A 24,802-nucleotide genomic window follows, 5' to 3' on the forward strand; every position below is an offset into this window, starting at 1 on the left:
ATCCCTCCCAGCATCAGACTCTTTTCCAATGAGTCAACTCTTCACATGAGGTGGCCAAAGTATTGGAGTTTCAGCTTCAGCATCAGTCTTTCCAATGAATACCCAGGTCTGATCTCCTTTAGAATGGACTGGTTGGATCCCCTTGCAGTCCAAGGGACTCCCAAGAGTCTTTTCCAACACCACAGTTCAAAAGCATCGATTCTTTGGTGCTCAACTTTCTTCACAGTCCAACTCTCATATCCATACAAGACCACTGGAAAAACCATAGCCTTGACTAGATGGACCTTTGTTGGCAAAGTAATGTCTTTGCTTTTGAATATGCTATCTAGGTTGGTCACAACTTTACTTCCAAGGAGTAAGCGTCTTTAATTTCATGGCTGCAATCACCGGAATATTACTCAACCATAAAGGAAGAATGAAATCTTGCCATCTGTGACAACACGGATGGAGGGTATCATGAGGGTATCATGAAGTGAAATAAGTCAGACAGAGAAAGACAAACAGCATATGATTTCACTTATATGTGGCATCTAAAATGCAAGACAAATAAACACGATAAAACAGATATAGGATTATAGATACAGAGAACAAACAGGTGGTAGGCAAGGAGAGAAATAGATGAGGGAGATGAAAGAGATACAAAGTTCCAGTCATGGGTACAAAATGTGCCTGTGTGGGGAATGTTGTCAATAACTATGTTATATCTTTGTACGTTGACATATTATAACCAGACTTTTCATGATGATCATTTTGAAATGCATAAGATACCAAATGGCTATGATGCATAGCAGGAAATAACAGTCTTATAGATCACTCATGCTTCAAAAACAAACTCATAGAAAAAGAGGCCAAATTTGTGGTTACCAGAGATGAGAGTGGGGGAATGGGGAAATGGGTGAAGGCAGTCAAAAGGTAGGGAAAAACAGGAAACAGAGGATTGAACTAGAGCTTGAAGGACAGGCCTGGTCTCAATGTATTTTTCTCTGCTTTGAGTACACAGTGGCAGAGGATGCTGGGAGTTGTTTGGAAAAAGGAGGTCAGAAAGAAGACTGTAAATATTCTATCCCCAATGGGATGGAAGAGATGAAGCAGCCCTCGGGCTTCAGCAGGAGACTGACATTGCTGTAAACAAGAGACTCTCAGAACAAAGGGTCTGGAACTGGAGGTGGTGCGAGAACGTCCCAGACGTTGACCATTCTTTGCTTTGACAGATGGAACGCAGCCAACCACCGAGGCAGCAGCAGAGGCAGGATTTTAAACAGACACAAAAGAGAGTTCTTTTGGTAACACACAGAGGTGAGGCTTCTCAGCCAGCTGCGGGCTGCCGTGCACACAGAGAAGGTTCCCTGCCTGGGGCAGATCCGCAAGCACATTTGCAAGGCCTTTTATGAGTAACTCCTCTTTCCAACACCTTACCTACCCAAGTCCACTGGGTGTCTCACACCTGCCGTGTCTGAAGGCGAGCTCTTGATCTGGGACCCCTCCTGGCCTGGCCCTGGCTCAGTCTTCCTCGTCTGGAGGTCCATGTGACCCAGCACCCTGGAGACCAGAGTCCCTGTTTCTCCTTCTCTTCCTCCCTTGATCCAGTTCATCACCAGTGTAGCTGTCACTGATACCCCCGTTTCTCTCCTGTACCACCTCTGGGCTTAGTCAAGGCTGTCATCTCTTCCTGGGCAGTTCCCAGTCTCTGGAATTCTACTCTTCCCTCACTGCCACTCCTCTGCAGAGTAGCCAGAGTGCCCCTCTCTGGTTTAAGACCCTTTAAAGGCTTTCCATGGCAAAGAATGAAAAGTCAAACTTCTGCCCAAGACCAAGGGCCCTGTACAATCTGGTCCGTCTCATTCTGTAACTTTCTCCCCTATTCCTTAGCTTGAGACACAAAGCTTTTCCTGATGTTGTAGCCTTGGCATATGCTTTCCCTTTCATCTGGAATGCTTGGGGCAGGTGAATAGGGCTAGCATCTTCTTCATCTTCATGCTGTTTTTGTTCAGTTGCTGATTTATGTCCGACTCCTTGTGACCCTATGGACTGCAGCACGCCAGGATCCTCTATCCTTTACCATCTCCCAGAATTTGCTCAAATGCACATGCCTTAAGTTGGTGATGCTATCTAACCATCTCATCCTCCACCGCCCTCTTCTCCTTTTGCCTTCAATCTTTCCTATCATCAGGGTCTTTTCCAGTGAGTTGGCTCTTTGCATCAGGTGGCCAAAGTATGGGAGCTTCAGCATCAGTCCTTCCAGTGAATATTCAGGGTTGATTTCCTTTAGGATTGACTGGTTGGATCTCCTTGCAGTCCAAGGGACTGTCTAGAGTCTTCTCCAGCACTACAGTTCAAAAGCATCAGTTCTTCGATGATCAGCGTTCTTCATGATCCAGTTCTCACCTCTGCATATGACTACTGGAAAACCATAGCTTTGACTACTTTGTCGGCAAAGGTCACCTTCATATCTTTGTCTAAATCAGGGTTCCTCAGTCTTGTGCCATTAATACTCTGGGCCAGAAAATTCTTTGTTTTGGGGGCTGTCCTGTGCATTGTAGGATGTCTAGAAACATTCATGGCCTCTGCTCACTAGACGCTAATAGCATCTTACTGCCATTTCTTACTGTGATCACCAAAATTGTCTCCAGACAATGTCCCGTGGGAACAAAATCACTGACCAGTTGAAACACTAGTGGCTTAAATATTACCTCATTGAGTGAGTGTTCTCTAGTGTTGGGACTTTAAGTCTCCAGCTGTTATTCTCAATCTCCATATCTTACTTTGATATAGTACTTTTCACACATAGAAATTAAATACACATTTATTTATCTATTAAATATCTGCGCTCCCCTCTCCCCACTAGATTACCTTGACTATCTCACTCAGTTCTGCTTTACTCGTATCTAACACAGCTGCTGGGACACAGTAGCTACTCAATAAACCTGCGATGAAGAAATGCATGCATGAATGAATGAATGTTTAAATTCACAAATAAGCCAGGACTGCTGGACATGTGAGTGGGAGGTGACCTGGCACAGCAGAAAGAGCATGAACTTTGGAGCCAGCAAATTCTGGCTTCCCACCTCCGGGTGATTAACACCACAGAGCCTTAATTTATCTGCAAAATTGGCAGACTGTCCTTGAATGTTGAGTCAACTCTCCCAGATCCCAGGCATTCCTTCCCTTGCCCTTGGCTGCTGGAGTAGGTCTCTATCAGAGCTCACCATCACCAAGGACAGGAACCAACACGGCACCCTCAAGGCCTTATTTGGTGCCGAGCATATCAACAATAATCTGTGTGCAGCGTGACCACAAATCATACTGTGTCCACGTTTGAACAACAGCGCTGTGGCCAGTCTGCTGAGATGATCGCCATGGGGCTGGTCGCTGGGAGGAAAATGGCCAATGCCAAGTGCCCCCTTTGGTGGGCTGTGGGCCTGGGAAGGTTGTGCCGCTCTCTGTCGTGTGCTCACACTAAGGAGGGCTTCCCACCTTAATGCAGAAGTCTGGAAAGCTAGGCCTTGGTCTTCCTGTTTCTCTGCTCCTCCTTCTTCTCCAGGCTTTGTGAATAATGAAGTTGATGATATTTTCTGACTGTGTCTTAGACCCAGTGAGCTGAGTGTGGGCAGTAATGTCCTCCTCCTCAGTCACCAGAAAAGGGAAGGTCTATGTCTTCAAGATGGTTCTAGCAAGCAGTCTTTGTGAGTAGAGCTGTCAGTGAGTTTCTGCTTGTTCATAGCATGAGCTCCCTCAGGAGGCAGCACTTTGAGGTCTCCTAATGGCTTAAAAATCCCAACCAGGAGGCAAGCCCCAGGGGTATGAATTTCCCTTGAACTGGCTCATCCCAGTCCCATCAGGCGAGCAAGTGACAAAGCAGGGATCTGAATTTAAGACTTGTCCAGCTCCCTGTTTTCATGCTCAAAATCCACTTCTCAGGGGGCAAATACCCTTTTCCCTAGCTCCAGCAGGGTTGGACTGTCATGTAGTACCATGTGGGGAGGAAGGGGTAGCCCCCTTTTCGGTGTCCCAGAGATGCTGTGACAAGGGACTGTATCCTGGGTGGTTTAAAACATCAGAAGAGTTGGTGTTTTTATTTTTATTGGAGTACAGTTGATTTACAAGGCAGTGTTAGCTTCAGGTGTACAACAAAGTGATTCAGTTATACACATACACATACATGCTTTTTAAAGATTCTTTTCTCACATAGCTTATCTCAGAATATTGAGTAGAGTTCCTTATGCTATACAGTAGATCCTTGTTGGTTATCTATCTTATATATACTAGTGTGTGTGTCTGTGTGTGTGTGTGTGTGTGTGTGTTCACTGCAGGCTCCTGATCTATCCCTCCCTCTCCTTCCATTTTTAATTTGTTTTATGGCTCTGATGCCAGAAATTCACAATCAAGGTGTGAGTAGGGCCTCACTCCCTTCGAAGCCTCTAGAGAAGGAGGCCTCTTCCAGCGGCCCCAGGTGATACTTGGCTTGTGGCAGTGTGACTCTAATCTCTGCCTCCATCTTCACATGACAGTCTTCCACCTGTGTGTCTAAATTTTCCTTTTCTAATAAGGACACCAGTCATATTGGAATCGGAAAAGTCAACGGCACCCCACTCCAGTACTCTTGCCTGGAAAATCCCATGGGTGGAGGAGCCTGATGGGCTGCAGTCCATGGGGTCACTAAGAGTCAGACACGACTGAGTGACTTCACTTTCACTTTTCACTTTCATGCATTGGAGAAGGAAATGGCAACCCACTCCAGTGTTCTTGCCTGGAGAATCCCAGGGACAGGGGAGCCTGGTGGGCTGCCGTCTCTGGGGTCGTACAATGTCGGACACGACTGAAGCGACTTAGCAGCAGCAGCATATTGGAATATGTGCCCTCCCCTACTGTGTATGGTTTCCCTGGTGGCTCAGAGGGTAAAGGGTCTGCCTGGAATGCGGGAGACCCGGGTTTGATCCCTGGGTCAGGGAGATCCCCTGGAGAAGGAAATGGCGACCCACTCCAGTATTCTTGCCTGGGAAATCCCATGGATAGAGGAGCCTGGTAGGCTACAGTCCATGGGGTTGCAAAGAATCGGATACGACTGAGCGACTTCACTTTCCTCTTTCTTTTCTACTGCGTATGACCTCATCTTAACTAATTTCACCTGCAACAAGCCTGTTCCCAAATAAAGGTCACATTTTGAGGTCCTAGAGGTTGGAACTTTCACATATCTTTTTGGGAGACATGATGCAACTCATAAGATTCCCTCAAACCAAAGCAATGTCCCATCAGAGGAAGTGGGGATGGATGTTTGAGCATATGTGCTAGCCATGGGCAAATCTACATGGACCCACCCTTCTCCACGTGTCTTCCCCACTCTGCTTTCTATCCCAGAGACTGACCTCCATCAGCAGAGAGCAAAGGTCAGAGGTTGAATGAAGAGAGAAGCATGAAATCAGCTTTTTCCTCCTGATGCCCTTTCTGCAGGGTCACTGATGTTGTTTAGGTCGAACTCTTTACAACCCCATAGACAGTAGCCCACCAGGCATCTCTGTCCATGGAATTCTCCAGGCAAGAATGTTGCAGAAACCAGTACTCGAGAAACCAAGCACCACACTCAGAGTTGCAGAACTCAGGTTTATTATGCCAGCAGGCCTGGAGGAGTTAACACTGTAAACTCTGAGCCCTGAACAAAGGGATTACAGAGTTTTTATACATGGATAGGCATGATTAAGCAGGTTTGTAGAGGCTTGGTGATTGCAAAGAGTAGGACAAGGGTGAGTGAGATAAGCTCCAGTTCCTTGTATTATGAGTCTCCACTTTCTGAGACTACATGTGACCTATGTGATCCAGACTTTGCAAAGAGCAAGCTGAGTTACAGAGGCAGAAGGAGCAGGAGGTTATGTAAAATTTTAACTTTTCCTCTTCATTCCCCCCTCTCGATGTGTCTATCACTCATTGTAGAAAGCATCATCTCATGTTTTGGTAGGACATTCAGAGCTCCCCATCGTTTAGGGGGCTATATTGAACTATTACCATTTGTAACTTTATGGATTCAACCTGAGAGGTTACGAATTGGGTAATAGCATTGAGAATACAAGGGCCAAATAAGAGTGGTGCAAAGAACATGAAGAGCGGACTGGTTACAGGGAGAAGCCACGATGCCCAGCTCCAGATACTGTTCCAATCACCCCAGGAATTTGCTAGTTCCTCTCTCCTTTTCATGATTCATTCCCTTAGCTGTTGGGCCATGTCCCTGACTATTCCTGACTGGTTTACATAAAAGCAGCATTTTTCATTCAAGAAGAGGCAGAGTCCTCCCTTTTTAGCTTTCAGTAGGTCTAGCCCTCTCCTATTCTGTAAAACCGTCTCAGCCAGGGTTGACAATGAAAATCCATTGATATTTTGATAGGTGGATCCTCAAGCTTCCACTGTGTATTGACCAGCCAGCTGCCGGAGTGTGGCTGGAGCAAGGTTGAAAAATCCTCAAGCTTCTGCCGTGTGTAGTCTAGTCAGCTTCCGGAGTGACTAGAGCAGGGCTCAGTGTCCTTCCTGGATGAGGGCCTTTGTCTTTGGAACTGGACCTTCAGGAGGTTTTTGGGGTCCCAAACTGCTTTCCTGGTGTCCTCATCACAGGAAGCTGCTGCCTTCTTGACTCTGGGGTGGTGGATCCAAGAGACGACACCTGTAACTTTAACAGCAATACGGGTTGCCAGGACGAGCATGTGAGGCCTGTCCAAACTGGCTGAAGTGGCTCATGTTTTCAGTCTTTAACCCATATCTCATCTCCTGGCTGATAGGGGTGAACCCAGTTGTTCAAGGGAATGGCTGTTCTTTCTAAGGTTTGTTAGGCAATATGGCAGAAGACTTTTCCCAGGGCCTGGAGGTGCTGGGACATCTCCAGTGCAGCTAGTTGTTGGTGGTCTCCCTTGAGCTTTTCTATCACTGGGGGGTGGTCTCCTGTATAAGATCTCAAAGGGAAAATAGCCTGAGGACCTCAGGGTGCATTTACAGGGGGAGAGAAGAGTCCACAGAATGATAAGGCAGCTTGTTTCAGCATTGTCTGGGTGTTGCCCTGGGGATATTCTTGTTGTACTACTACCTGGAGAAGGAAACGTAACAAGAAAGTTAGAGATATTTGGCCCAAAGATTAATAGAAGTATGAAAGGTGCTGGGGGGCTAGCTAGGAGAATCAGGTCCAAATGTTGGTTTGTGACATTAGTGTTTCTCTAGGTACAACATACAAGAATTTAGACTCATAAAAATCTTTACCTGAAAACATCTGACTATCTGAAGGCCTGTTTTTCCAGGTTTTTCCCAGAGCACAGAGTGCCTCATTTTTTGTCTCCACCCTGAACTCCTTTCAAGAGGGTATTGAAGGTCAGCATCTTTCAGTGCTCATGATTTAATCTTTGTAGAGGCAGTTGGCAAGGGCCAACTCTCAGTCAGCAGGGCCCCTTCATAGTCACATATTTGACCATGTTTTGGGGGCATTTCATGGTCATTGTGTCCCACGGTGCTGGGAAGGTTCATTCCAAGGTCTAACAAAGATTCCATTGACAGGCCACTCAATGTGTTGTCACTAGACCAGGCCTTGTATGTAGCAAAAGTCTCTGGACCATACCTGTCTTACTAGCCTCTTGGTCCAGGAAAATATTTCTTCTTATTGCTTCTTCCCATATCTAGAGTTGCATTATTACAATTATTGATCTCATATGGAATTGCATATCAGCATTTTACCACAGGCTCAGTCACACATTTGGTAATGTAAGCAATAATCTTCTGAAACAATCTACACAGAAAATAATATAGCTAGCCGTTATTAGTAAGGTCAGCAGCAAGAATTTAAGTCAAGAACTTTCATTGGGTATAGCCTGGTATACCCCAGGTCATCTGACTCAGTTAAATGATTATAGCCAAGTGTGAATCTCCTGGTTGTAAATCATGGAGCATCTGACCTTTATCCAAAGATTGGTTACTGAGATAAGCTTTAAAAACAATCTTAGAGGGTCCTTTTTAATAACAATTAAAACTTTTAGCAATATAACATAACAAGAAACTATCTCAGAAGTGAGTCTTAGTAGGCACAGACCTTAATTAACAAAACTAGAACTTAATATTCAGTTCAGGTCAGTTAGGTCACTCAGTCATGCCCAACTCTTTGTGACCCCATGAATCACAGTACACCAGGCCTCCCTGTCGATCACCAACTCCCGGGGTTCACTCAGCCTCATGTCCATCCAGTCAGTGACGCCACCCAGCCATCTCATCCTCTGTCATCCCCTTCTCCTCCTGCCCCCAATCCCTCCCAGCATCAGACTCTTTTCCAATGAGTCAACTCTTCACATGAGGTGCCAAAGTACTGGAGTTTCAGCTTTAGCATCATTCCTTCCAAAGAAATCCCAGGGCTGATCTCCTTCAGAATGGACAGGTTGGATCTCCTTGCAGTCCAAGGGACTCCCAAGAGTCTTCTCCAACACCACAGTTCAAAAGCATCAATTCTTCAGCACTCAGCCTTCTTCACAGTCCAACTCTCACATCCATACATGACTACTGGAAAACCATAGCCTTGACTAGATGGGCCTTTGCTGGCAAAGTAATGTCTCTGCTTTTGAATATGCTATCTAGGTTGGTCATAACTTTCCTTCCAAGGAGTAAGCATCTTTTAATTTCATGGCTGCAATCACCATCTGCAGTGATTTTGGAGCCCCTCCAAAAAAGTCTGACACTGTTTCCAATGTTTCCCCATCTATTTCCCATGAAGTGATGGGACCAGATGCCATGATTTTTGTTTTCTGAATGTTGAGCTTCAAGCCAACTTTTTCATTCTCCGCTTTCACTTTCATCAAGAGGCTTTTGAGTTCCTCTTCACTTTCTGCCATAAGGGTGGTGTCATCTGCATATCTGAAGTTACTGATATTTCTCCCAGTAATCTTGATTCCAGCTTGTGCTTCATCCAGCCCAGCGTTTCTCATGATGTAACCTGCATAGAAGTTAAATAAGCAGGGTGACAATATACAGCCTTGACATACTCTTTTTTATATTTGGAACCAGTCTGTTGTTCTATGTCCAATTCTAACTGTTGCTTCCTGACCTGCATATAGGTTTCTTAAGAGGCAGGTCAGGTGGTCTGGTATTGCCATCTCTTGAGGAATTTTCCACAGTTTATTGTGATCCACACAGTCAAAGGCTTTGGCACAGTCAATAAAGCAGAAAGAGATGTTTTTTTCTGGAACTCTCTTGCTTTTTCCATGATCCAGCAGATGTTGGCAATTTGATCTCTGGTTCCTCTGCCTTTTCTAAAACCAGCTTGAACATCAGGGAGTTCACAGTTTACGTATTGCTGAAGCCTGGCTTGGAGAATTTTGAGCATTACTTTGCTAGCATGTGAGATGAGTGCAATTGTGTAGTAGTTTGAGCATTCTTTGGCATTGCGGTTCTTTGGGATTGGAATGAAAACTGACCTTTTCTAGACCTGAGGCCACTGCTGAGTTTTCCAAATTTTCTGGCATATTGAATGCAGCCCTTTCACAGCATCATCTTTCAGGATTTGAAATAGCTCCACTGGAATTCCATCACCTCCACTAGCTTTTTTCATAGTGATGCTTTCTAAGGGCCACTTGACTTCACATTCCAGGATGTCTGGCTCTAGATGAGTAATCACACCATCGTGATTATCTGGGTTGTGAAGATCTTTTTTGTACAGTTCTTCTGTGTATTCCTGACACCTCTTCTTAATATCTTCTGCTTCTGTTAGGTCCATACCATTTCTGTCCTTTATTATGCCCATCTTTTCATGAAATGTTCCCTTGGTATCTCTAATTTTCTTGAAGAGATCTCTAGTCTTTCCCATTCTGTTCTTTTCCTCTATTTCTTTGCATTGATCGCTGAAGAAGGCTTTCTTATCTCTTCTTGCTGCTCTTTGGAACTCTTCATTCAGATGCTTATATCTTTCCTTTTCTCCTTTGCTTTTTGCTTCTCTTCTTTTCACAGCTATTTTTAGTCCTCCTCAGACAGCCATGTTGCTTTTTTCCATTTCTATTCCTTGGGGATGGTCTTGATCCCTGTCTCCTGTACAATGTCACAAACCTCATTCCATAGTTCATCAGGCACTCTTATCTATCAGATCTAGGCCCTTAAATCTATTTCTCACTTCCACTGTATAATCATAAGGGATTTGATTTAGGTCATACCTGAATGGTCTAGTGGTTTTCCCTACTTTCTTCAATTTCAGTCTGAATTTGGCAATAAGGAGTTCATGATCTGAGCCACAGTCAACTCCCAGTCTTGTTTTTGCTGACTGTATAGCGCTTGTCCATCTTTGGCTACAAAGAATATAATCAATGATTTTGGTGTTGACCATCTGGTGATGTTCATGTGTAGAGTCTTCTCTTGTGTTGTTGGAAGAGGGTGTTTGTTTGACCAGTGCATTTTGTTGGCAAAACTCTATTAGTCTTTGCCCTGCTTCATTCCGTATTCCAAGGCCAAATTTGCCTGTCACTCCAGGTGTTTCTTGACTTCCTACCTTTGCATTCCAGTCCCCTATAATGAAAAGGACATCTTTTTTGGGTGTTGAAGACCTAAAAGGTCTTGTAGGTCTTCATAAACTTTTCAACTTCAGCTTCTCAGCGTTGCTGGTTGGGGCATAGACTTGGATAACTGTGATATTGAAAGTTTTGCCTTGGAAACGAACAGAGATCATTCTGTCGTTTTTGAGTTTCATCCAAGCACTGCATTTTGGACTCTTCTGTTGACCATAATGGCTTACTCCATCCTGCTAAGGGATTCCTGCCCGCAGTAGTAGATATAATGGTCATCTGAGTTATATTCGCCCATTACAGTCCATTTTAGTTTGCTGAATCCTAGGATGTCGATGTTCACCCTTGCCATCTCCTGTTTGACCACTTCCAATTTGCCTTGATTCATGGACCTGACATTCCAGGTTCCTATGCAATAATGCTCGTTACAGCATCGGACTTTGCTTCTATCACCAGTCACATCCACAACTCGGTATTATTTTTGCTTTGGCTCCATCCCTTCATTCTTTCTGGAGTTATTTCTCCACTGACCTCCAGTAGCATATTGGGCACCTACTGACCTGGGGAGTTCCTCTTTCAGTATCCTATCATTTTGCCTTTTCATACTGTTCATGGGGTTCTCAAGGCAAGAATACTGAAGTGGTTTGCCATTCCCTTCTCCTGTGGACCACATTCTGTCAGACCTGTCCACCATGACCCGCCCATCTTGGGTGGCCCCATGGGCATGGCTTAGTTTCATTGAGTTAGACAAGGCTGTGGTCCTAGTGTGATTAGATTGGCTAGTTTTCTGTGAGTATGGTTTCAGTGTGTCTGCCCTCTGATGCCCTCTTGCAACACCTACTGTCTTACTTGGGTTTCTCTTACCTTGGACGAGGGGTATCTCCTCACCACCACCCCTGCTGACCTTGAACATGGAATAGCTCCTCTAGGCCTTCCTGCCCTGGATGTGGGGTTGTTCCTCCCGGCTGCCGCCCCTGGCCTCTGGCGTGGGGTAGCTTCTCTAGGCTGCCACCCCTGACCTTGGACGTGGGGTAGCTCCTCTTGGCTGCTGCCCCGTGGGCATGGGGTCCTCCCAGCTTCTGCCCCTGATCTCAGATGTGGGGTAACTCCTCTCGGCTGCACTATGTGCACCGTCGCAGCTGCCTGCGCGTAATATTCAGTGAAACATAATTTTTTCTTTTTGGAGAACTCATTGTGAGGGCATTAACACTGTCGCCAGGGAAGGCTTTTACCTATCAAATAAAAATGAGGTCCGTCAGGGAGCCGGGAAAAACCAAGTGGCCTTGGCTCTTTGATTTTCAGCTGTTGTTTATCCATTTTTAATTTTCTGATTTAGGAACAGACTATTGCCATGTTTTAAGGACATCAGGATAGCAAAAGTCTTACTGTCACGGGTTATTTTTTTGTGAAGCAGAATGAGCTTTGTCTACATGTAACATAATCTTAAATAATGTTTATTTACTTTACCAAAAAGATTTTAAAAACAAATGTAAATCACTTAAAGACAAAGAAATTAATAATCTGTTATTAAAAGCTGCATTGTAAGAAAATTTTGTTCTCTAGACAGAGAGAAAACCAAACTTTAGTCCTATACCAGCTTACTGTTTACAACAAAGTTTGTTTATCTGTTTAATCTTAGAAAGTCTTTTCCATAAGTCTTGAAGAGCTAGCAGTATTCTTCTAAAGGCATGAGAGTAAAACCATAGAAGGCATGTTTAAAATCTGATTCTATTGTAATTAACAAAGAAACCTGATCATTGTTGTGATATGTAACACTTTAATATGATAACTAGGATTATAACTGACCATATTTTATCAGGGAATATCAGATCTATATGAATTTAACATAATTTTAGGATATCTATATTAGAAACATCAACCATACATATAACCCGAAAAGATTTATCACCCCTTCAATAGTACTTCTCATGTAATTTAACATGTCTAATGAACCCATAGCTTAATAGCTCTTTGGGATGTCTCAGGGGACCTCTGAAGCATCCCAAAGTTAGCTAGAAGTCAAGTTATTTAGGAAGTTTTGTCAATAAATGTCAAATGGCTTATAACACTCAGTCAGGTAAGATCATATAATTTACTGTGAAATAATAGTTATTCACTTAGTCAAAGTTAACAGAAGATTTCAAAGGTAAATATAGAACAGATCAATTAAGAGGTAAAGAAACTTAAATCTATAATTAAAAGCAGTTCAACATCTGAAGAAAGCATGTCCTCTTAACAGAGAGAAAGGCCAAATTTAGTTTTTGCACCAACTTACTTTAAACTCATTTAGGTGAACTTAATTAAATGTGTTTTAATCTTGACTAGTCAGTCCTACCATGCACAAACTGTTTTTTCCGGGTCACTTTCCACAAAACTTCTAATCGCGTTTTGTAACAGCCTGTAAGTCAGACCTGTTTAAGTCAGACCTACTTTCTTTTCGCTTTATAAAATGTAATCTTATTTTTTCTATCTCCTTTATTAAAAACACACATCCTACTTCCTTATTAGATTACGAAACATTCAGTTCAGTTCAGTCGCTCAGTCATGTCTGACTCTGCGACCCCATGAATCGCAGCATGCCAGGCCTCCCTGTCCATCACCAATTCCCGGAGTTCACTCAAACTCATGTGCATCAAGTTGGTGATGCCATCCAGCCATCTCATCCTCTGTCATCCCCTTCTCCTCCTGCCCCCAACCCCGCCCAGCATCAGGGTCTTTTCCAATGAGTCAACTCTTCACATGAGGTGGCCAAAGATTTGGAGTTTCAGCTTCAGCATCAGTCCTTCCAATGAATACCCAGGACTGGTCTCCTTTAGGATGGACTGGTTGGATCTCCTTGCAGTCCAAGGGACTCTGAAGAGGCTTCTCAAGCACCACGGTTCAAAAGCATCAATTCTTCGGCGCTCAGCTTTCTTCACAGTCCAACTCTCACATCCATACATGACCATTGGAAAAACCATAGCCTTGACTAGACGGACCTTTGTTGGCAAAGTAATGTCTCTGCTTTTGAATATGCTATCTAGGTTGGTCATAACTTTCCTTCCAAGGAGTAAGCATCTTTTAATTTCCTGGCTGCAATCACCATCTGCAGTGATTTTGGAGCCCAAAACAATAAAGTCTGACACTGTTTCCACTGTTTCCCATCTATTTCCCATGAAGTGATGGGACCGGATGCCATGATCTTAGTTTTCTGAATGTTGAGCTTTAAGCCAACTTTTTCATTCTCCACTTTCACTTTCATCAAGAGGCTTTTGAGTTCCACTTCACTTTCTGTCATAAGGGTGGTGTCATCTGCATATCTGAGGTTATTGATATTTCTCCCAGCAATCTGGATTCCAGCTTGTGCTTCATCCAGCCCAGTGTTTCTCATGATGTACTCTGTATATAAATTAAATAAGCAGGATGACAATATACAGCCTTGACATACTCTTTTTCCTATTTGGAACCAGTCTGTTGTTCTATGTCCAGTTCTAACTCTTGCTTCCTGACTTGCATATAGGTTTCTTAAGAGGCAGGTCAGGTGGTCTGGTATTCCCATCTCTTGAGGAATTTTCCACAGTTTATTGTGATCCACACAGTCAAAGGCTTTGGCACAGTCAATAAAGCAGAAAGAGATGTTTTTTCTGGAACTCTCTTGCTTTTTCCATGATCCAGCAGATGTTGGCAATTTGATCTCTGGTTCTTCTGCCTTTTCTAAAACCAGCTTGAACATCAGGAAGTTCATGGTTCACATATTGCTGAAGCCTGGCTTGGAGAATTTTGAGCATTACTTTGCTAGCGTGTGAGATGAGTTCAATTGTGCGGTAGTTTGAGCATTCTTTGGCATTGTGGTTCTTTGGGATTGGAATGAAAACTGACCTTTTCTAGACCTGTGGCCACTGCTGAGTTTTCCAAATTTTCCGGCATATTGAATGCAGCACTTTCACAGCATCATCTTTCAGGATTTGAAATAGCTCCACTGGAATTCCATCACCTCCACTAGCTTTGTTCGTAGTGATGCTTTCTAATGCCCACTTGACTTCACATTCCAGGATGTCTGGCTTTAGGTGAGTGATCATATCATCATGATTATCTGGGTTGTGAAGATTTTTTTTTTTTGTACAGTTCTTCTATGTATTCTTGCCACCTCTTCTTAATATCTTCTGCTTCTGTTAGGTCCATACCATTTCTGTCCTTTATTGAGCCCATCTTTGCATGAAAGATGGTATCCCTTGGTATCTCTAATTTTCTTGAAGAGACCTCTAGTCTGATATTTAATATTGATTATTAACTGGGAACAGTTTATGTGAATTTGAAATTTATTTAGGTTAAGTTTTTTTTTAAAATTTAGAATTGTTTGATTTGTAAGTGCTTGCTTTTCTTTAGGCCAATTAAATTACAACTCATTTACAACTTTAACTGTATTATCAGAAGAAAACAAAAGACATACACTAGACATACATAAATCCAGACAGACAGACTGACAGAGATCTTACAGTTTTCTGTTTGAGGTTTAAAATATCTCTTTGACCCCCCCCCCTTTTTTTTCCCTTGCTTGAAGTTCTAATTTGACAAAGGCTGAGGTCTCAGGCAAAGTTGGTTGTGTATTTCAAGGATATGGAAAGGGTTAACTTCAATCTTTCTCCTGGGCAGGCCTTTTAACCAGCTAGTTGTTTTTAATTGTATATTCAAAAATAATTGGTTTTACAGTTTCCAAAAAGAAAAATTTCTCTCACCTCACTCAATCAGCAATCACACACTCACAATCATTCAGAGGTTATCACAATGCCTTCCTTCTCCCGAGTCCCCAGGTTTTCTGTAACTGTTGCTCCCTTCCTGGGAGCCCCAAGGAGAGGTTATCAGTCTTCTACCTGTTGGAGTAGGACCTGACTGGGGACTGGCCCCGGGGCCTTGCCTGATCTTGTGGCCATTCCTGGTGAGTTGGTCCGCCCCTCCAATGAGTCCAGTCTGATCTCGGCTGTCCAGAGAATTGGAACACCGGTCTGAAAGAAAACCCGGAATACTGTCAGGGGGCGCACCTCCGTGTTTGTCTCAGGGCTCCTTTGCTCCAGCCTGGCTGAGCCACCGGTCCGGCTGCTCAACAGGCCAGTATGATTGGAATCTCACTGGGGCCTCCCGAAATGCTGAGGAAACCAGTACTCAAGAAAGCAAGCACCACACTCGGAGAGTTGGAGAACTCAGGCTTTTCATGCTGGTGGCCCAGAGGCGTACACTAAGCTCTGAGCCCTGAACAAAGGGGTTACAGAACTTTTATACAGAGACAGGCATGATTAAGCAGGTTTATAGGGACTTAGCTATTGCAACCACTCCAATACTCTTGCCTGGAAAATCCCATGGACGCGGGAGCTTGGTGGGCTGCAGTTCATGGGATCGCTAAAGAGTCAGACACGACTGAGCAACTTCACTTTCACTTTTCACTTTCATGCATTGGAGAAGAAATGGCAACCCACTCCAGTGTTCTTGCCTGGAGAATCCCAGGGACGGGGGAGCCTGGCGAGCTGCCGTCTATGGGGTCGCACAGAGTCGGATATGACAGAAGCAGCTTAGCAGCAGCAGCTATTGCAAAGAGTGGGACAAGAGTGAGTGAGATAAGCTGCAGTTACTAGTATTGTGAGTCCTCACTTTCTGAGACTATGTGACCTATGTGATCCAGACTTTTGCTAGGAGCAAGCTGAGTTACAGAGGCAGAAGGAGCAGGAGGTTATGTAAAATTTTAACTTTTCCTCTTTAAGAACACTGGAGTGGATTGCCATTTCCTTTTCAAGGGGACCTTCCTGACCCAGGGATCAAACCTGTGCCTCCTGCAGTCTTTACTGCTGAGCCACCAGGGAACTAGGGGTTGCCTAACTCCCTGATGGAATGTCACAGTTTACTCTCTTTGGATTTCAGCAACTGATCCCTTCCTTTGCCCCTTAGGCCTAAAATAGGGATCCTGACTTTTATGTGCCCAGGGGTATTTCACTGCCTTTTGACTCTTCTCACGTCCATTACTGGCTTTCTTTCCAATCACCCAATTTGCCACCTCTTTACCCAAGATACCCTGCCTTACAGAGCAGCAAATATAACAGCTGTCCACTATACTTCTAAGAAATGCTCATTCTACAATTATCATTTGATTAAACACACACTTTACTAAATGACATCTCTTGGTCATGACTGCTGGGTCTCCAAGGTTTTTCATCTAACAATAACTTCATTTAATAATAACTCAGCAACAAGGTGCTTTCTAGAGATTTTTCCTAGCGCAGGACTTGTCTGCGCTGCAGGTGCGGAAGCGCAGGGAGCTCACAGAGCCCATGCAGATCTGGGAGTCATGACTTGAACCACAGAGAAAAGAAGCCAAGCCATGAAGCACGAAGAGCAGTGGAGATCTGGAAGAGGCACGCGTTCCAAACAGACCAAGATTACCGTAGCCCTCGTGCAGAGTCCACAGAGGAGAAGAGGGTTCGTGGAAATCATCACCATCTTCCATCCTCCTGAACTAAAAACAATGACAGGAACCGCAAACCAAGACAACAAATATCAGCATAGCCAAACAATGATACATTTATCAGGAATGGGTAAAGTCCATACTGCTAGCCGTGGACTTGGAATTTCCCACCAGACTGTAAGTGCCTTGAGGGCAGGGACTGGGTTGATGTCAGTCACCATTCTACCCCCAGCGTCCAGTCCTGTGTGAAGCAGAGAGAAGCCGAGTGAACTCATGAGTGGACTCTTTGGCTGGGGCTAGCCTCTAAAGGTGTTGTTCATCAGCTCCGAGACTGGGCATACAGTGTGTCGTTGTCCCCTGGGGATAAGCTTCATCTCTGGCTGCAGCTGGGGAACCAACACAAAGATGGACATGGAGAGTTGCCCATGGGCAGGGTGTCCCCTTGGCACTAGGCAAGGAGGTTCTAACCTAGAAAGTATAACCATAGATAGAGGTTCACGGTTGAATTTAATCACACAGATAAGCGAAGGGACTCGGATATCAGGGAAGGTCATCCTGCCCCACTAGGTCAAGACATCATGTGCTTAAGTCCCTATGTGATCCCTTAGGTCCATTCATGCCCTCCAGAGTGTGTTTGCAAATCCTCAAGTTCATCTTTCTCCAAGTGAAGGTGCAATGTTGTTCTCTGCCCTGCTTTCCACCAGAACATGTAAGAGCCCTGTCTCCTTAATCACTCACTCTCAAACCCACACCCTTCCATACACAAATCGTAGTAAGCTTTCCAGAAAATCCAGGTGTCTTTTGTCATAGCAGACATCATAGATATTAGGTTGCCCTATTCTACTCTTTTTTATATCTTACTTTTTATTGAGCTATAAATTCACATACCATACCATTTACCCTTTCAAGTGTACAGTGCAGTGGATTTTAGTATACTCATAAGGTCATCCAACTGTCACTACTATCTAATCCCCAATTTTCAATAACCCCCAAAAGAAAGCTGGAACCATTAGCAGACTGTTCTCTTCTGAAAATGTTGCTTAGTCATTTCTGCCAACTCGCCCCCTCAACCTCCTGACATGTTGCTTTTCATCACCTCCACCTCTGTCTCTTTGGGGTGTCGCTCTTCTTTTCCACTGGTGTTGGTAGAAGGGAATAGTACAAGGCAGTGCTGTCCAGTGGAATTATCATGCAAGCCACATAAGTACTTTGTGGTAGCTCATTGGTAAAGAATCTGCCTAACAATGCAGGATACACAGGAGTTGGCGGTTTGATCCCTGGGTTGGGAAGATCCCTTAGAGGAGGGAATGGCAACCCACTCCTGTCTGGGAAAGAAAATCCCATAGACAGAGGAGCCTGGCAGGCTACACAGGGTCCATGGGGTTGCAAAGAGCTGGACACGACAGAGTATTTACACATGCATACTACATTAGTAATTTAGATTTTTCGAATAGTCACATTTAAAAAGAAATGAAAAAGAAACAGGTGAAATGAATGTTAATCATATATTGAATTTAATGTAATATTTAAAATGGTATCACTTCAATATGTAATCTGTGTAAAAGTTGTGAATGAGGCATTTTTCATTGTACCACATTTTTGGTGATTTGTTTGTAGGTTACTTCCTTGAAGGAGTCTGCTTCCTTAAGTCTGGCCCCTCCTTTCTGCCTCAATTACTCATCGCACAGCACTCACTTAGTTCCTCTGTAACACTTACCACAGTGCATCATTTTTTTAAAAATATCATACAGATAATGTCTATATCCCACAGAGGACTGTAAACTTTGTGAGGATGGTGGTATAGTCTGAATTATATTCTCCCTCAATTCAGATGTTGAAACCCTAGTCCCCCTGCCCCCCACACTGTGATGCTGTTTGGAGATGGAGCCTTTGGGAGGTGACTAGGTTTAGACGGGTTCATGAGGGTGGGACCCTCATGATGGGATCAGTATCTTTATAAGAAGAGATTGCCAGGTAGTCTAGTGGCTAATATTCTGCACTCCCAATTCAGGGGGCCCGGGTTCAATCCCTGGCCAGGGAACTAGGTCCTGCATGCTGCAACAAAGATGGAAGACCCTGTGTGCCATGGCTAAGACCTAGTGGAGCCAAATAAATAAATAAATATTTTTAAAAAATAAGAAGAGTTGCCAGAGAGCTCTCTCCCTCTCTCTGTGAGGACACAGTGAAGAGGTTTGCAGTGGACTTCCTTGCAGAGGGCCAGGAAGATTGCTTTCACCAGAAGCTGCTCATGTTTGCACCCTGGTTTCTGATTTCTGCCCTCCAGAACTGTGGGAGAAAGGCTTTCTGTGGTTGAGATACCATCCAGTCTATGCTATTTTGTTATGGCAGCCTGAGCCGACTAATACAGGTGGAGTTCACATTTTCTTTTGTACTTAAAGATTTGTTTTTATTTCCTTTATTCCCAGTTGTTTCAAATTAATATTCTTCTTGGACATTATGGTTCCATGCCTTTCTTGGTGCTCATACAAGTGTATATACCTTCCTATCTCATGGGCTCTTTCACAATAAAGTTATCACACTATACTTCCTCACAGGCAAATTAGCAATGCATCTTGGATATTCCTGTATGAATACTGATCTGTCTTTTCCTTTCCTTTCTTTTTTAAAATTAACAATTTTTATTGGAGCATAGTTGCTTTACAATATTTTGTTAGTTTCTACTGTACAGCAAAGTGAACCCGCTCTACGCATGCATATATCCCCTCTTTTTGGATTTCCTTCCCATTTAGGTCACGATAGAGCATTGAGTAGAATTCCCTGAACTATACAGTAAGTTCTCTACTTTATACACAGTATCAACAGCTTATATATGTCAGTCAGACAGGGATCACATTGATCTTCCTCAGCAGTATATCCCAAGTGCCTAGCATAGTGCCTGGCACATAGTATGATCTCAGTAAAATCTTGGCAAATGAATGACTAAATAGATACTGATGTCAAAAATCATTAAGGTGTAGCAATAGCTTCAGTAGCTTAGGCAAGTCACTTGGAATAGTGTCCCCTGGGAACTTTTCTTTCTGGGAATTGTCACCAAAATCGGAGGTGATCCCCCTGGAAATGGCCCACACAACACAAATGAGTTGTACTCCTAGTGTTGTTCAGGCCACAAATGCTGAAACTTGATTCTTTTGTCTGTGAAATGGGGATAAATGGATTGACCTCAAGAGCCGTGTGTTCATACAACAAATACAGAGTCCCCAGGGTATACCAGACACTGCCCTAGGGGCTAGAGATCCAACAGGTCACATAGCAAAGTTCTTGCCCTCTCTCAACTGGCATTTTACTGGGGGAGACAAATATTTAAACAATAACATACCAATATGTCATATAATGTCAGGTAGTGGTAGGAACAATGAAGAAAGTTATCAAGATATCCCGGCTTAAGGGGTGTAGTACAGTCTCTCAAATTGGTAGCCTTTAAATGGCTTCATAAATGGTAGCCTTTTATATCACTCATTATTCAAGGTATGATTTACTACACAGTATCTAAAGTGACCCTTTCAAAATCGAAGTCAGTTCATGTCTTTCCTTTGTTTAAAGCTTTGTAATGCCATTTCATCACACTTAGAGTAAAAGCCAAAGTCATCATCATGGTTTAAAGCAGGGTTTCGGTGGTCCAGTGGCTAAGACTCTGTGCTTCCGATGCAGGGGGCCCAGGTTTGATCCTGGTCGGGGAACTAGATCACATATGCTGCAACTCAGAATGCGCATGGCACAATGGAGACCAGGCACAGGCAAATAAATAAAGCAGGGTTTCTCTACCTTGGCACCATGGTGCCGGGGTTGGATACTTCCTTGATGCGCCACCCTGTGCACTGTAGGATATTAAAGAGCATCCTTAGGCCCTGGCGTCCAGCACCACACAACCGTGACAACCAAAAATGTCTCCAGGTATTGTTAGCTGTCCCCTGGAGTGGGGGCCAAATCACCCCAGTTGAGAGCCATTGGCTTAATGGCCCCACGTGAACTGGCCTTGAATCACTGCTCTGATTACCTCCTGTTGCTCCCTTCCTCACTCACTCCCCTGTGGTCACAACGGCCTCCCTGTTCTTCCTCTAACAGTTATGTCCCCGAGAGCCTTCGCGCCCACTCTTCCTTGTGCCTGTACAGTTTTCCCTAGGAAGACTGTTCAACTGCTCCTGCTCAGAGGTGCCTTCCCTGACCTCCATATAGAACCCGGCGTCCTCCTCTCTGGTCACAGCACTCGTTGTCTCCTGATACCATATGCGTTTGTTTGTGTGTTTACTGAATGTATCCCATCTCTATAACATAAGGCCCATGGGACTGGGACTTGGATGGCTTTACGTACTGCTGTACCCTCATGGAGAGTACATAGCACACAGTTGTCATTGTTGTTTAGTTGTTAAGTCATGTCTGACTCTTTCGTGACCCCGTCGACAGTAGCCCACCAGGCTCCTCTGTCCATAGCATTTTCCAGGCAAGAATACTGGAGTGGGTTGCCATTTCCTTCTCTGGGGGATCTTCCTGACCCAGGGGTTGAACCCGAGTCTCCTGCATTGCAGGGAGAGTCTTTGCCACTGAGCCACCTGGGAGGTCTGCACAGCACCTTCTAGGCACTTAATAAATACTTAATAAATAACTTAATAAACATTCTTAAAGAGAAGGGAATATCAGATCACCTTACCTGCCTCCTGAGAAATCTGTATGCAGGTCAAGAAGCAACAGTTAGCACTGGACATGGAAAAACAGATTGGTTCCAAACTGGGAAAGGAGTACATCAAGGCTGTATACTATCACTCTGTTTATTTAACTTATATGCAGAGTACCTCATGCGAAATGGCCAGGCTGGATGAAACACAAGCAATCAAGATTGCTAGAAAAATATCAATAACCTCAGATACACAGATGACACCACCATTGTGGCAGAAAGTGAAGAAGAGCCTCTTGACGAAAGTGAAAGAGGAGAGTGAAAAAGTTGGCTTAAAACTCAACATTCAGAAAATTAAGGTCATGATATCTGGTTCCATCACTTCATGGCAAATAGATGGGGAAACAATGGAAACAGTGAGAGACTTTATTTTGGGCTTCAAAATCACTGCAGGTGGTGGTTGCAGCCATTAAATTAAAAGACACTTGCTCCTTGGAAGAAAAGCTATGACCCCACATTGAAAAGCAGAGACATTACTTTGCCAACAAAGGTCTGTCTAGTCAAATCTATGATTTTTCCAGTGGTCATGTATGGATGTGAGAGTTGGACTGTGAAGAAAGCTGAGCACCGAAGAATTGATGCTTTTGAATTGTGGTGTTGGAGAAGACTCTTGTGAGTCCCTTGGACTGCAAGGAGATTCAATCAGTCCATCCTAAAGGAGATCAGTCCTGAATATTCACTGGAAGGACTGATGCTGAAGTGGAACCACCCAAACTTTGCCACCTGATGTGAAGAACAGACTCATTGGAAAAGACCCTGATGCCAGGAAAGATGGAATTCAGGAGGAGAAGGGGATGACAGAGGATGAGATGGTTGGATGGCAATACTGACTCAATGGACATGAGTTTAAGTAAACTGCCGGAGTTGGTGATGGACAGGGAAGCTTGGCGTTCTATAGTCCATGGGGTCACAAAGAGTCAGACATGACTGAGTGACTGAAGGGAACTGAACAAATAGCTGTTAAAAAAAAAAAGCTATTGAAAGAATGAACAAATGCATGCATATTAAAAGGATAGGTTGGAACACACAGGATAGGTAAAGCAGGACATGTGTGGGATGTTGAAGAAACCAGCCTGACTAGAATACATAGTAGAGCCTGATCTTGGGCTTGGCTGGATGTGAACAAATTAAAGAGATTACTGAAACCCAAGCAGGATACTTCATCCATCACTTATCAGACAAGAGGGAGCCAGAGGAGGTTTGTAAGTCAGTGAGAGATATGGTGGTAAGGATGCGGGAGAAACTAGAAACCTGACTCCAGCTAGAAAACCACGGGGTGAAAGCCTGGATCCAACTAGAAAATAACACAATGCTTTGTGTGCGAGTGGGGATGGCAAATACCTTCCTCTCTTGTGCTGTCTCTGGTTGGTTAGGAGCGTGTGGTGGGGGAGTGGGTCCTGAGGGAGAGCGTGCTTTGATTGAATGAGGTCCATGGTGACATCAGAGGGGGGTGGTGGCAGGGACATCAAGGGTTCTGCACCTCTGTTGGGAGGTGTAAGGCGAGTGCAGAGAAAAAGAAGGCGAGCCGGGCAGTCAGGCAAGAAAAGGAAATATATTAGAGGGAACAGAGAGGATGACTGGCTCTTAAGGAGATCCAGAGTTCTCCCTTTCTGACGGAGTCCTTATACACCACCAAGGAAAAGTTCTCTGAAGGGATGGTCACGTAGCCGGAGGTCTGGAGTCTGGTGGTCTTGCAGCTTTAAGAAGACAAGCACCAGTGGGACAACAGGATGCCGTTTGGGCAACTGGGTCAGCCTCACAGATCTCTGTGATTTAGTGTTTGTTTGCGAGGTCGACATAACGAGCCGTCTTACCAACGAGACCCCACGTGGGCCCTATCAGGAGGAACTAGGTCATTGGCAGTGACGGCTAAGGAAAGAGAAAGAGAAATTCTGTAGATCACAGGTCTCTCGGGTTTCTGGGCAGTATTTCAGTCCAGTTTGGCAGGTAGCATCTTGCAGCATTAGATGTAAGAAGCAACCTCGTGAACTTTTGGCTATGTGTTGGCAAGAAGGACATCCTGTCAGTCAAGAAGCACCTTTGCTGTGAAAGAGGCTAACAGAAACATTAAGAGAGCCTGTGGTAGATGAAATTATAAAGACAGGGAGGAGGAAGTGAGCCACCCCGGTATAATGGGGCAATTTAGTGACATCTCCAGGTAGTTTCCCCTTCTTTGTGTAACGTAAATCTTAAGTAAATTTACTTTTTAAATAGTAGTCTGCTATTTTCTTTTTTTAATGGAGTTGCTTAACATGTTTTTACAAGTGTTACCTTGTTTGTAGCCTTTCTTATGAAATAAGTGGTTGGAACCTCTTTCTAAAAAATTCCACTAACCAAACCACATGAAAACAAGTGAGGATGAACACAAGAATCCAGCCTCCAAAAGGAATAATGGACGGCTCCATTTAAAGTGAAAATCAGGTACACCTGATCTGCTGTTAGATGCCAGAATAATGGCAGCTTCTGGGGTGGGGATCACTGGAGGAAGGCACCAGGGAGATTTCTGGTGAGCTAGTGAAGCTCTGGGTCTGGATGTGGGTGCTGGCTGCGTGACTGGATTCACTCTGTGAAAATTCATCAACATATAAAAGGTCAAAAAATAAGGAAGTTTCCCTGTAATGTACAAAACAGACTGGTAGTCTCAAAACTTATTGCCTTAAGTAACTCCATCAGGTGAAAGATACACTAGTCATTGGTCAACAAAGATTGGCTATGATCAGAAGCCAATGCTGCTGCTGCTGCTGCTGCTGCTGCTAAGTCGCTTCAGTCGTGTCCGACTCTGTGCGACCACAGAGACAGCAGCCCACCAGGCTCACCTGTCCCTGGGATTCTCCAGGCAAGAATGAGTAGGGAAAAAAAAAAAAACCCTGTGCTTTAGAATCTAATGATTTTCATTGCACCTCTGCTCTTGTTAGTTTAGTGATAGTGGGAACTTTATATTCTTTGAAGCTTGGATTAAAGAAACTTTATATTCTTTCACCTATAAAATCAGAATAAAAAATATACTTTCACAGGAGCCAACTGAAAGAGCTCAAAATGATTTAAGCTGGAATAATTTGAGCACTAAGATAAAGTATTGGATTATAACCCAAAGTATAAAATTAATATTCATGAGTCCATAAAGATAAAAATAAATTAATAAATGAGGGAAAAGAGACAAATCTCCCATGTACAAAACTTCCA

General features: G+C 44.0%; 1 protein-coding gene across 1 annotated transcript in view; it reads left to right on the forward strand.

Moving 5' to 3' along the window:
• The window catches only part of HSD17B2 (hydroxysteroid 17-beta dehydrogenase 2), a 99,136-nt gene that overhangs the window by 25,890 nt on the left and 48,444 nt on the right, over positions 1–24,802 (forward strand).

Source organism: Ovis aries, chromosome 14 (genome assembly GCF_016772045.2).
Source record: "Ovis aries strain OAR_USU_Benz2616 breed Rambouillet chromosome 14, ARS-UI_Ramb_v3.0, whole genome shotgun sequence".
In the NCBI taxonomy this organism is placed as follows: Eukaryota; Metazoa; Chordata; class Mammalia; order Artiodactyla; family Bovidae; genus Ovis; species Ovis aries.